Consider the following 13,718-nt stretch of genomic DNA (forward strand, 5'->3'; position numbering starts at 1 on the left):
GTATATTAATATTTTATTTCATGTTTACAATGAATATCAAAATTCCAATACGGTATACAATATAAAAATCACTGAAGATAATACCTTGCTGTTTCGAACAAAATATAAGTAAAGAAAGATATATAAACATTGTAACCTTAAGGGCCTTGTAATAATAGTCACAAGCCATTTCATTCAGCAAGACAGAACTTTTTAAGTTCTTACAATGTTGCTGTTTCGAACAAAATATAAGTAAAGAAACATATGTAAACATTATAACCTTAAGGGCCTTGTAATAATAGTCACATGCCATTTCATTCAGCAAGACAGAACTTTTTAAGCTCTTACAACTGCTTCCTTATATTCAACCATCTGCTATCTATTTATCTATATCTCTGACACCTGTTCGAGGGGGTGGCCATGGCAACAGAGTCTCCATAACTAGAGAACTTCAGTGCTGCTTCTTAGCCTTTTGTACCTCTGCTTCCATACATTCCTGATTTAAATGAACTAAGAAAATTAATGAATGAAGCTCAAAAAAAGAAAAAACTTTTTCTCATACACATACACTTACTCAGCAACCAGGTAATTCACAAATATATCAAAAGGACTCGTTTGCCTCTATATCTGTAGCCCCATGGCTCAATTCATTTACAGTAGTACTGTATTTTGTCTCAACACATGATGCAAAATTACATATTTTCTAAAATGATCTCATTACAAAAAAAAAAATTACATTGTAAACACAACTGTGACTTTCATCATTTGTGGTAATGTTAACCCGAAGTCAAGTTAGTGATGCTCTCAAATTCCTACATATTACTGGTTGATTGGATACATGAAATGTATGCTGACATGAATGTAAATACCATTAACACATTTACATCTAAAATGACTGGTTACAGTGTGCCTGATGGGAAATGGCCAATGAGGGTATTCGATTAATTCTCAATTATTTTATTCAGAACCTTATGCAAAATATTTATCAGTGCAGTGCTTGATCCCAGTTTCTTTTCATAAGGATAAGTATGAAGTTTACCATTTTCCAATCCCAGAGGAATTTACCTTTCTCCAGTGACATCTTGAATAGCATTTCAAAAAGTGATTTACCTACTGTATCTGCAACCATCTTCAGCAACTATAGTGAAATTTCAACAGGACCATGGGCCTTGTTTGGGTCAAGACTTTTAAGAAGTTATTGTCTAATGTAGATATCTCAAATGTTTTCTAAAAACTCCCTCTGGTGTTGGAGCTAAAGTACCTCTTGCTGTGAAAACACATTTGAACTTGTCATTCAGTTTTCATATCCTTACATAATTCTTTACAAATCTTCCATCTAAATCTCTTATTAGCTCCTCTTTGAATGACATATGATTCCTGATGAATTTATAACTCTATTATTCTCTTATGACTCCTGATGAATTTATAACTCTATTATTTTCTTACTTGTTCATAATATTCTTCTCCAGTTTCTTTGCTTTTCCTTCCTTATCCTGGTTTACTAGATCCTTGCTATCTTTTACTTTGCAAATATTGGCAGGCTGGAGTGACATTAACATCTTTGCTGCTGCACATCTTGAGTCTCCTTTGCTTTCCAACATCTTTCCTTAAACCATTTTTCCCTCTTTCTTACCAGTCCCTTTGTATTTGAAGCTGGAGGTACTGATTTTCCTACTCCTTTACTGTACCTTTCAAAGAACTTCTCACCACAAAGCCTTGGTTCCTGGCTAATGAGCTTCCATTTTCCAATCTATGTTACCATAGAAATTGTTTTGGTTTGTGTAGCTTCTATGATTATATCTCCTTTGTATATCTTGTCTCACCTCTGCTCCTTTAATGACCTCAGATACCACATAATGCAACATAAACTACATGATAAATCTAAAAATTTTTCTAAATGGAATATCATGTACAATATTCTCAAAATCCATTCTTGCATGTATGAAGTAACAGTCCATTTCATCCCAGTGTGCTCATTGATCTCTTTTTATTGGAAATTTTCCAATATATATTCTAAAAACTTGTGTCTCCATGACTTTTCTATCATCATGAGAATCCTAATTCTCTATCTGTCTCTTTATAATTGAAATCCCCAGTATCAATACTTTTCCAACTCTGAGAAGCAAGTATTTTACAACTTCATGTTGTTTTCATTATACATTTGTTCTGGATCACAGCAATTCTTTGGAGGATTATATACTATAAACACCACCATGCAATTCTTCCCTTCAATTACTCTTCCCTTTATAGATTGTCTGAAGGGCCATCCTCCACTATTTCTTGAAACTTAAGGCCAGTCTTTTATTAAGAAGGCTGATCTTCCCCCTAGTTTGCCTTCCCTTTCTCTCCTTCCTACCATGTACCCCTCTGGTCAGAACAGGTAAAATCTAATCTTTTTAGTACGCTTTGTTTCCATAACTCAAAAAAAATTCACGGCAATTTCACTTGTATGATCTTTGAATAACAGCTCTCTACCATTAACTATTAATCCTGTAACAACAGAATACATTACTTTCACTCTGACATAAACATCTACTAACTATCAATCCAGCATCATTGGAATACATTATTCCGGTCTGACACTATCGCCTCCTCATACTCCTGCCCTCTCTGAGATGGTGGTGCTGCTGCTTTCTCCTCTTGCTTCATTTGTTGTCTTAAATTTTATGTCTTCTGACTGTATTTTTTGCTTTTCTTTCTTCCTTTATCACATCTGATGAATACCCAACAAAAATCCCACAATGTCATTAAATTTTCAAGCTTGGTTAAGTACCTCCTAGTCAGATAACTCCAAGTAAAACATAACCATAACTAGGTAACCTCTTATATTGTGATTCTAACCATCAATTCTTCTTTATCATCAAAACTGCAACTGCCACTTTTATTACTTTCTAATTTTGGTGCTATCCACTTTTCAGCTTGATCCTTCAGTTGAATTGTCACTCTCTGCAACCCCAAATTTCTCTAAAATTTCTCTTTTAGTTAACAAGCAGTTTTCCTGTGAGCTTTATACAGATGCTCCTTGACTTACGATGCAGTTACGTTCTGGTAAGCCCATAGTAAGCTGAATATTTTAAGTCGAAAATACTTTTAATACTATACATCTAACCTACCAAATATCACAGCTTAACCTATCCTACCTTAAATATTCTCAGAACACTTACATTAGCCAAAAGTTGGCCAAATCATCTAAAATAAAGCTTATTCTATAATAAAGTGTTGAATACTGCACCATTCTAAAGTTGAAAAATCATGTCGAACCACAGTAAGTCGGGGAGCATCTATACTTTTGTAAACCCTTCATGAACTATGACATAAACTTCCTTGACTGCTGCCAATATAACAGTGCATAATATCCTTTTCAACAGCTTCACTTAACTTCCTGCATACCTGTTTGTACCAACCTTCCCTCTCTCTATTTGTCAATCAGCTGCAAAAATTGTTCCTGATGTTTTAATAATTTCTTTAACTGAACAGACTCTAGGACATCTAGAGAAGTACCATCAAACCTCATTTGCTTTTTAAGGAATCCCCCTTATTTCACTTGGTGATGCAGCTTCTTTATTATCCTCCCCTGTGGTATAGTCAAATGCTTAATGAGAGTTCAGACACAGCACAAACAATCCACCCGGCTTTCTCTTTTGTTCAGTACTGAACTCAATCTCTTGTAGAAATCTAAGATATTGTTACACATAACCTTCCTTCCCTGAAACTAACTTGTCTCTCACTAAGATAATTTCTCCCCTGAAGGAAATCATTCATTTGCTCTATGAATATCTTTTCCATTTCCTTATACACCATACTCGTCAGGAAACCAGTCTATGTGTCAAAGCTCAGACTGGTTTCCTTTCTTATAAAAATGTATGACATTTGTCTTTTATCACTTCACTGGCACTCTGCCTTTTTCCAGCAACATCTTGAATATTATTTCAAGAGTTTTTTGTGGGTGCATCTACACACATCTTCAGCATGAGGAAATTTCATCAGTGTGTGTGTGTAAAGCTATTGAAAATTGCCTTTCTGAGGTTCATCAGTGTGTGTGTACAAGCTATTGAAAACTGCCTGTTCGAGGTTATGCTGCAAGTGAAAAGTCACCTTGGGCAGAGATATATCACAATCAGTTGATGAAAGCTTGTCGAGTCTCATCAAAGTACTTCTCACTCCTAAAGGATGATAAGCAGGAGCTGGTATTTCCCTGCTTCTGTTTGCAAAACAGCTTTGAAGCTGCAAGGGTCCCACAAAGAGAGTCCTGATGGTATCTAAAACAACACTGTAAGTAAATTATATATGAATAAGGGTGTTAAGAGCATGCAATCACCTTTGACAAGGTAGTATCGTTGTCAGTGAACAGAAAGGAATATGATATTGTCACAGGCCTTCTCATCTTAAAAGAACCCAACTAACCCAGCTTCTATGAGGAGCAGTCTCAAGAGTCTCATAAAATAAGTCCAACAGTTACATAAAATTATGTAAATATGTAAATGCTGATAACTGTTCATCAGTTATTAAATAAGCCTTGAATAATCTCTCCATAAAGAATTTTCTGATCTGAAAACAGTAAAATTCTCACCTTTTTCATCATAATAAAAATCTTACTTCACAAAATAGGAATTCTATGAAGCAGGCACAAAAGTCCTTTGGAATAAAAACACTGCATAATATGAAAGCACTCTGCTTTTTGTGTTGTACTGAGCTAATTTTCTAAACTACTGATAACATATATTTGAAAATGGCAAGCAACACCTAAGTGCTCAGCTATGTGAATTTTTTAGCCATGGAGAACAATATCTATACAAGCAAGTATGCTGAAACCACCAAGGTACATTAAGTTGACTTTTGACATGTTGAGCCAAAGAGTTTTTGGGAAGAGGAAAGTCAACAGGAAATTCATGGGCAACAGTAAATACATATCAACAGCCCAGCCTACTGAGCTAACATAAAAACTTATTCTATGTAAGTCCTATGGGAGCAACACAATTCCTTGCCTTCAGGATTTCTTACAACACTCTTTAAAACATAATACAAAATGTCAATAATCTAAATGTATATACTGCACACAGTATGGAAATAGTGAAAATACATTGCTAAATAAAAATAAGAACACAAAACGAGTATGTATTGTCACAAGAGACACTCCAGCTACCTAAAGGTATACATGCTTTAAGACTTCCTCTGAGGATTGGTATGACTGCAAATTTTTGTGCCTGTCTTTGTTGATGGAACTCTAGAATACGTTCATAAATGCCATTTTTACTAATCTTAAAAGGAAAGAACTGAAAAATGTCTGTGCGAGATTTAAGTCTATCACCTTATCTGCATCTCTTAGTAATCTATTGCATTTCCTTATCTGTATCTAGTAAACTGTATACTTGGCAAACAGTACCTCCCTATCCAATTAAAAGAACAAGATTATAGAGGTAACGTCTAACTCTAATTTTGTATGCGTTAATACAGTAATTGCTTACTTCATGCTCATTCATGGTTCAACTGATACAATCTGGGTTTTAGCCCATTGCTATACGATTTGTGAGATACTTTTATGTATCAATTTACTATATCTAATATACAATAAACCAAGGGTGCTAAAATCCTTAGTCTGATTTGTCTGACCTGGCATTCAAATCTTAGACATGAGGAATTTTCAGTCTTATTGGTTTAGACAAAAAAGTATTGCCGAAATTTTATGGGCAAGTCTCTCATATCTGAATAAGTAGATATGACTTTTTACTTATTTAAGGACATGGGAAAAATTATGATACCTGGACCAATCCAAAGAAACACAAAACTTGAAACATTCAGAACCTGACAGAAATTGCTCATTAAACTGAGACAACTAATTACTATATAACATCATATCTAAATGTAAAAAACTTCAGTTTATGTTTCTTACTCATTTCATATCACCAGTGAGAAAACAAGTGCTTCAGGCCTTTTTCAGCAATGTAAACAGCATTTTATCAGAATTCTTTCTAAACATTTCAGGCACTGGTCATTTCTTATGACTAACCAAAATATCTCTTTACTTCTCTTTGAGTAACCAACATATATAACTTTTTCTAAGAAGCTATTCAGTCTTCTATAATTTTGCCTTTGGCCTTTCCTTGAATCTATTGTCATTTCAATCACTACAGTACCCTCCATTTGTTGATCACTATTTCTTGACCTTTAATATCTTGTTTTGAAAATAAATACCAAATACTCATATACTTCAAGCTGATATTTAATAGTCATATCTAATTTCTTATGATCTGTATCGTATCTTCCTCTCATTCATCTCTCTCAAACAAATTTGTTGCTGTCACTGGTATAGCACTGATCACAACCCTTAGAAATTTTACAGACCACAGGCTATATCAATCATTTCTGGATGGCTTACTGAAGATTTTTTTTTTTTTACTTTCACCCTCCATCCCTTACTCAGCAGCATATAAATCTTTCTACAAATGAACTGTTCATAATAAGTGACTATCTTTGTTTCTCAAACAGTGAGAAGCAAGTCACAAAAGCAATTGAAGCCCTTCTGTTAGTTCAGTACTTTTATCAAATTCCTCCCTCTTAACATAGCACACTTTCCTTTCCTCACAATAACACTGAACTCTACTCCATCTACCTATAATCCTTTAGAGAAATATATCTTATGTGAATTAGGCCAAAGGCATCCAATAATATCCTATCTTCTAAGGATTCCTGTCATATACATCTAATCCACACTTTTACCAACACTTAAGATAACGCATTACATTTTACCTTCATCTTAATTATTACATAGACAATGCCCAACTTTCTAGTTCTTATACATCAACATTAAGTATTATGCTGTACTATAGAGACATCTGAAATATACGTAGGTAACAGAAAGTCGAATAAAGCATTACATTTCCTGTTCTCATTACACACACCAAAAATCCTTAGGGAATCTAAATCCTCTAACAATTGTTATATAATGCACAATACATGAACTGCTATAAGTTTTCAGAAAAGCATTTTACACAATACAGGGAAATGTATAGGGCTTCATTAAAATACATACCTACCATACTATAATACTTTTATTTGTCATGCATTTTCCAAATAATCAGTAAACTAATGTTGTAATATAGATTAACTATATCACAAAGTGAAGCATAAGAACCAAATTGTCAGTCAAGAAAAATACACAAAAATAAACCTGTCAAGAGACTAATGAAATTAAAAGTCAGAGTATTCCTAAGTACTCATCAGACACTATCACTGAAAGTAAGGAATATCAGAAACAATGGCAGTGACTTGAAGGATGAATGAGAATGAAACATGCAATTGGAAAATGGCTCATATCAAAACAGGCAATTACACATTTGTGAATTAATGAATAATAAGAAAGTGAAGAACAAGGAGGCATCAGGGATAAAGAAAGTTGTGAGGACCAACAGAAAAAAAAAGGAAACAGTACAATTTGTGCCACATAAAAGTTTGGGGAAGGCAAAGGACAACGTAAATAAAAATGGATTTACAGAAATTCCTATTCCAAAGAATGCAACCAAGAGTGTGTAGTGCTGTCAGAATATCAGTGTGACATCTGAAATAAACATGAGTTATGTAATGCCATTGGTATTTCTGGGGTGATTGAGGTATAGCTATGTCAAGAACGAATGGAAACCTATTATATTTGTTGCAGGGGGATAATAAAGTGCTGTTTACCAAATCACTTGAAGGAGCTCAGCAAAATGGTTAAAAAATTAATATGAAAAAGTTAATTTACTCACATTTGCACGTGGTGGAAAATGACAGTTTTTAAAAGACCAAGATTCTATAAAATAGAGAAATGTAAAGAACAGCATAATGGGGAGGAATTGTTAACCATATAGGAGTTCAGGTATTTCTTAAGAATGTTCCAAAACGATGGCAGTGAAGAGTATAAGTGCAAAAGACTGTGATGCATGAAAAAGTATTACTATTCCTCTGAAAGATTTCATGCACAAGTAGGCAGTAAGTGTGGAGCAGGAAACATACATGGCACAGTACAAAGTAACTGTTCAGCTTTTTTTTCATTTGAATGTGAACTTTTAGGCTTCCCACATAAAGACAAGTTAAAAATAAGAATGACAAAAATTAACATATAACAAAATATAGAAGGAATTAAGATAGAGTAAAGGTTGGAGGTAAAAAAAAAAAAAAAAGATAGAGGGGTATAGAAGTCATCTAAAAAGATGTATGGGCAAAGCATTCAGAGTGTACAGGTTATCATTGTTGGCTAAATTCAAAGACAGGCCCAACCAGGTTCAAATCCTAGGTGTAGTAGTTGGACCACAGCCAACCCAGCTTTCTGTACTTCCCTCAGGTATGGTTATGTGTACCTGGTTTAGGTTGGGGTATATATGTATACATTACTCCAGAACTTCTCCAGGAGCTCTGCAGCTCCAAGGTTGCACTACTTACAGTAGCGAGAAAATGAGGGATTCATTTGGAGTGAAAAGTTCCATGGCAAGACCACTTCTAACAATACAGCCTTGCCAAAGGTGACCTTCCATTCATGGTGTAACCTCATGCATGTGAAGTATGGTAACAAGACTCAAGATGTTACAGACTAGTTAATGACTGCAAGAGAAAAGCTGTTGAAAATGGCCTATGAAAGCTAGAAACACGAGGCAGAGAGAAAAGGTACATGATGGAAGAAATGGACGGATCTGATGTATCATCTGTAAAGGACTAAGAATGTATCAGAATAACACCATGAGCATGACACTGATCATATGCGAGGGTGGATGAGTTTACTGGGGTGCAAATTTCACCTCATGATAACTTATTGTGCACAGTGAATGATTATACAGAGCTCTGATAATGTGGAAAACTATGTTCTCTCTGTCACACTCTTAAATTGATCAGAGGGTAAATACGCATGAGCTGAGTGGCTTTAAGTGCTTAATCCACCCCATGAAACTAGGAACAGCTTTACCTTTAGAAATACAACTTGGACCACTTGCAGTGACAAAATAAAACATCTGAGGAGCTTCAGCTACCCATGAAAATACTCTGCTTACATGCTAGACATCTAATCAGGAATACACATAGTTGAAATAAGACTCTAAATTGGACTGTTACTTTTGAATTTAATATTCATAAAAGATGACTAAAAGATGCATAAAATGTACTTTCTACACAAAATAAGATAATTCTTAATTTCATACACAATCATTGATATCTCAGGCCTCTTCCACAACCCACATTCATTTAAAGAACATTACAGCACCTGACTGTATCATTACAAAAACATATCCACAGTTGTACATGTCAGTTAATGTATCTCAAAATAAGAGCACAATGGCACATACACATACAAAAAAAAAAAAAAAAATTGGAACAAGATATCAAACATCCTAATTTGTGAAACTCATTACCAATGACTGCAAATGTCAGAGAATTCTGCTTGTTGGTTTGATTTACAATGTGAAGAAACAATTAAGTACTGCTTTCCTTCTACAACAGTAGACTACTTTTACATAAGGATACATGGCTCCTGAAGAGTTTAACTCAATAAAGTCTGCAGCAACATCTGACCTTACCATCTGTAACATCTATCAAACTTACAGTCAAAAGAATTTAATAATATCTGTATTTACATAAACCATATATTTTCACAATACTGATCCTGGTTCATAAACAAAAGGCTCTATGGTTGGTTTCTTCCCTTATGTTACCCAGTGAATAGTTTTAACTGTGATCAACTGGATATAATAATTCCTTGTTGTATAAAAATTCCAGGTTAATTCAGTGAAATGATGACAGGATAGGTATCATAATACTCACATGTAATGTATGTTTGTTTACTTTGTAAACATTCCTGTACATCTGCCATCCTGATCATGTAGTTCTACCTCAACCATGTGCATATCCTAAGCATGGAAATATCCAGCCCACCCTGATCTTAAGCTCATTTATAATCCATTACCTAGGTACTATAATGATCTCCCGGTTCTGTAATATCTGTAATACCTCAACTGTGTGTTTTCAGCTAAATGGCTGCTAAATTCAATAAATTCTTATTCATTTATGTAAACAGAACTCATGAAGGGGTACATCTACATCAGCAAGTCTAGTGAGGACATTCACTTTTGAACTGGAACAAGATCACCCACTTTTAGCATGGTTTCACTATATATGTAATCCTGATAAATTTCCATACAGGAACCTGTGTTTCAAATACAAATTTTTACATTATTTCTAGCACTAGCATGCCCCACAGGAAAAAGCACCACTAACCTCTGCTTCAGCGAGGTAGCACCAAGAAAAGAAACAAAAAAGGCCACATTCGTTCACTTTAAGTCTCTAGCTGTCACGTGTAATGCACTGAAACCACAGCTCCCTATCTACATCTAGACCCCACAGACCTTTCCATGGTTTACCACAGACATTTCACATACCCTGGTTCAGTCCACTGACAGCATGTCGACCCTGGCAAACCACATCATTCCAATTCACTCTATTCCTTGCATGCCTATCACCCTCCCGTATGTTCAGGACCCAATTCCTCATAATCTTTTTCACTCCATCCTTCCATCTCCAATTTGGTTTCCCGCTTGCCCTTGTTCCCTCCACCTCTAACACATATATCCTATTTGTCAACCTTTCCTTACTCAATCTCTCCATAGGTCCAAGCCATTTCAACACCCTCTTCTGCTCTCTCAACCACACCCTTTTTATTTCCACACATCTCTCTTACCCTTTCCTCACTTACTCAATCAATCCAACTCACACCACATAATGTCCTCAAACATTTCATTTCCAACACATCCACCCTCCTCTATACAACCCCATCTATAGCCCATGCCTCCCAACCATATAATATTGTTGGAACTACTATTCCTTCACACATACCCATTTTTGCTCTTCGAGATAATGTTCTCTCCTTCCACACATTCTTCAATGCTCCCAGAACCTTCACCCCCTACCCCAATCTGTGACTCACTTCCACTTCCATGGTTCCATTTGCTGCTAAGTCCACTCCCAGATATCTAAACACTTCACTTTCTCCAATTTTCCCTCAAAGGCTCAGTCCTCTGTTCTTAATGCTATCTCACTAACACAGGAAATGGCAAATATGTATGAATATATATTTATTTATTCATTTATTTATTTTGCTTTGTCACTCTCCCGCGTCAGCGAGGTAGCGCAAGGAAACAGACGAAAGAATGGCCCAACCCACCCACACACACACATGTATATATATACACATCCACACAAGCAAATATACATACCTATACATCTCAATGTACACATATATATACACACACAGACATATACATATATACACATGTACATAATTCATACTTTCTGCCTTTATTTATTCCCATCGCCACCTCGCCACACATGGAATAACATCCCCCTCCCCCCTCATGTGTGTGAGGTAGCGCTAGGAAAAGACAACAAAGGCCCCACTTGTTCACACTCAGTCTCTAGCTGTCATATAATAATGCACCAAAAACACAGCTCCATTTCCACACCCAGGCCCCACACAACTTTCCATGGTTTACCCCATACGCTTCACATGCCCTGGTTCAATCCATTGACAGCACGTCGACCCAGGTATACCACATCGTTCCAATTCACTCTATTCCTTGCACGCCTTTCACCCTCCTGCATGTTCAGGCCCCGATCACTCATAATCTTTTTCACTCCATCTTTCCACCTCCAATTTGGTCTCCCACTTCTCCTCGTTCCCTCCACCTCTGACACATATATCCTCTTGGTCAATCTTTCCTCACTCATTCTCTCCATGTGACCAAACCATTTCAAAACACCCTCTTCTGCTCTCTCAACCACACTCTTTTTATTTCCACACATCTCTCTTACCCTTACATTACTTACTCAATCAAACCACCTCACACCACATATTGTCTTCAAACATCTCATTTCCAGCACATCCACCCTCCTACACACAACTCTATCCATAGCCCACGCCTTGCAGCCATACAACATTGTTGGAACCACTATTCCTTCAAACATACCCATTTTTGCTTTCTGAGATAATGTTCTCAACTTCCAAACATTCTTCAAGGCTCCCAGAATTTTCGCCCCCTCTCCCACCCTATGATTCACTTCCGCTTCCATGGTTCCATCCACTGCCAGATCCACTCCCAGATATCTAAAACACTTTACTTCCTCCAGTCTTTCTCCATTCAAACTTACCTCCCAATATATATATAACTTATTTATCATACTTGATCGCCATTTCCTGCATCAGAGGCAGCACCAGAAAACAGACAAAGAAAGACCTATCCACTCATATACACACATATATATATACATGCACATACATATACATATATACATATTCATACTTGCTCACCTTCATCCATTCCTGGCACCAACCCCCTCCACAGGAAACAGCATCGCCACACCCTACCTCTGCGAGGTAGCGCCAGGAATGAAATGGCCTTGATCAGGGCCTCAAGCTGCCTGTGCTGTCTCAGCTAATACAGAAAAAAATTCTGAGATTTAACTTATTGGATTACAAAAAGTTTCAAGTCTAATTGTTTACTTTCTAATGCTTATGCAGTGATGATAACAGAAAAAGCATAATTTGTTACAAAGCAAACTCAATGCTGAGATGTTATCTTCTTTTTTTCTTTGTGATAAAATGAATGCCTGAGATGCAGGTTATATACAATGTACTTTTCATGCAGTTTTTACATTTCTTACTTTTTTATAGCACTTTCCTCAGAAATCAGTGAATTACATCATAAAGTTTTTGGCACATTTTTTCCCAGAGCATCAATCTATCTCATAATTTCACTTTACTAATCACTATTCAATGATACCAAGGTAGGATTTAGTCAGCTGTTATAAAATAATCTATATTAAAAATCTTTATTTTCTATGAAGTTCAAGTAAAATATTATAATTAATTAATTTTTCTATTACTATAAGTAATAATATACCAAAGTCAATTATTCTATAGTATCATCAAAAGCACCTGGCATAGCCAATTTTTGTGCAATGCAAATCTGAAGGGGTGATGTGGAAAAGAAAAGAGACACAGCAAATGGGTAAAAAGTAGCTACCATAGTCTGATGCTTAACACACTAGAAAGCAGGAGAAATGGATATTATGAAGCACATTCAAATACTTAACTTACAGTTCAAATTCCACTTACTGTACTGTACAAATAAATACACATAAATCCTTGTGTTATGTGAAGACAATGAAATACATGCAACTTACATACCTGTGTCACTCCAGTTAGCATCTATGCACTACTGTTTCAGTAATGCTACAAGATTATTTTCTTTATATTTGTTGATATCAAAAATTACTCCATAATTTTTACCATTATTCACTTTCTAAGGCTATTACTGTAAACTTTAGGAGAAAAGCACTGCTGGGAAGATTATGCAGGTCAACAAATTTCTTTGAAAATCTTTCATTCATCACTAATTTTATCCACTGCTAAAGAACAAAAATGCTTAATCTATTTACACTATTCTATCAATTTCATATAACCCATAATAAGATGATAGTGCATATATATGCTACAACAGTATATACAGCATCGTATTCCTATAAAATTTTTAATCTAAATCATTATATCAATAAATGCATAATGAATACACTACCATGCTATATCAAAATGAATTGTTTCAATTTTGCACATCAAGGTGGAAGTGTAAACAAACAAAATTAGTCCCACTTAATGAATCAACATTTTGTGCAACCAAATAACTAAAGAGTACCATTGGAAGATTGGCAGTAAATTATCATTGACA

General features: G+C 35.4%; 1 protein-coding gene across 7 annotated transcripts in view; it reads right to left on the reverse strand.

The window, feature by feature from the left end:
• Positions 1-13,718, reverse strand: part of LOC139756121 (copine-8-like) — a 58,352-nt gene continuing 44,634 nt past the window's right edge. For all 7 annotated transcript variants that reach the window (XM_071675214.1, XM_071675209.1, XM_071675208.1 and 4 more), the window contains exon 7: positions 1-13,718. This exon is cut by the window's right edge and continues 15,154 nt beyond it. The gene's annotated coding sequence lies outside the window, so the exon portion shown is untranslated.

The sequence above is a fragment of the Panulirus ornatus genome, chromosome 20 (assembly GCF_036320965.1).
Source record: "Panulirus ornatus isolate Po-2019 chromosome 20, ASM3632096v1, whole genome shotgun sequence".
NCBI lineage: Eukaryota > Metazoa > Arthropoda > Malacostraca > Decapoda > Palinuridae > Panulirus > Panulirus ornatus.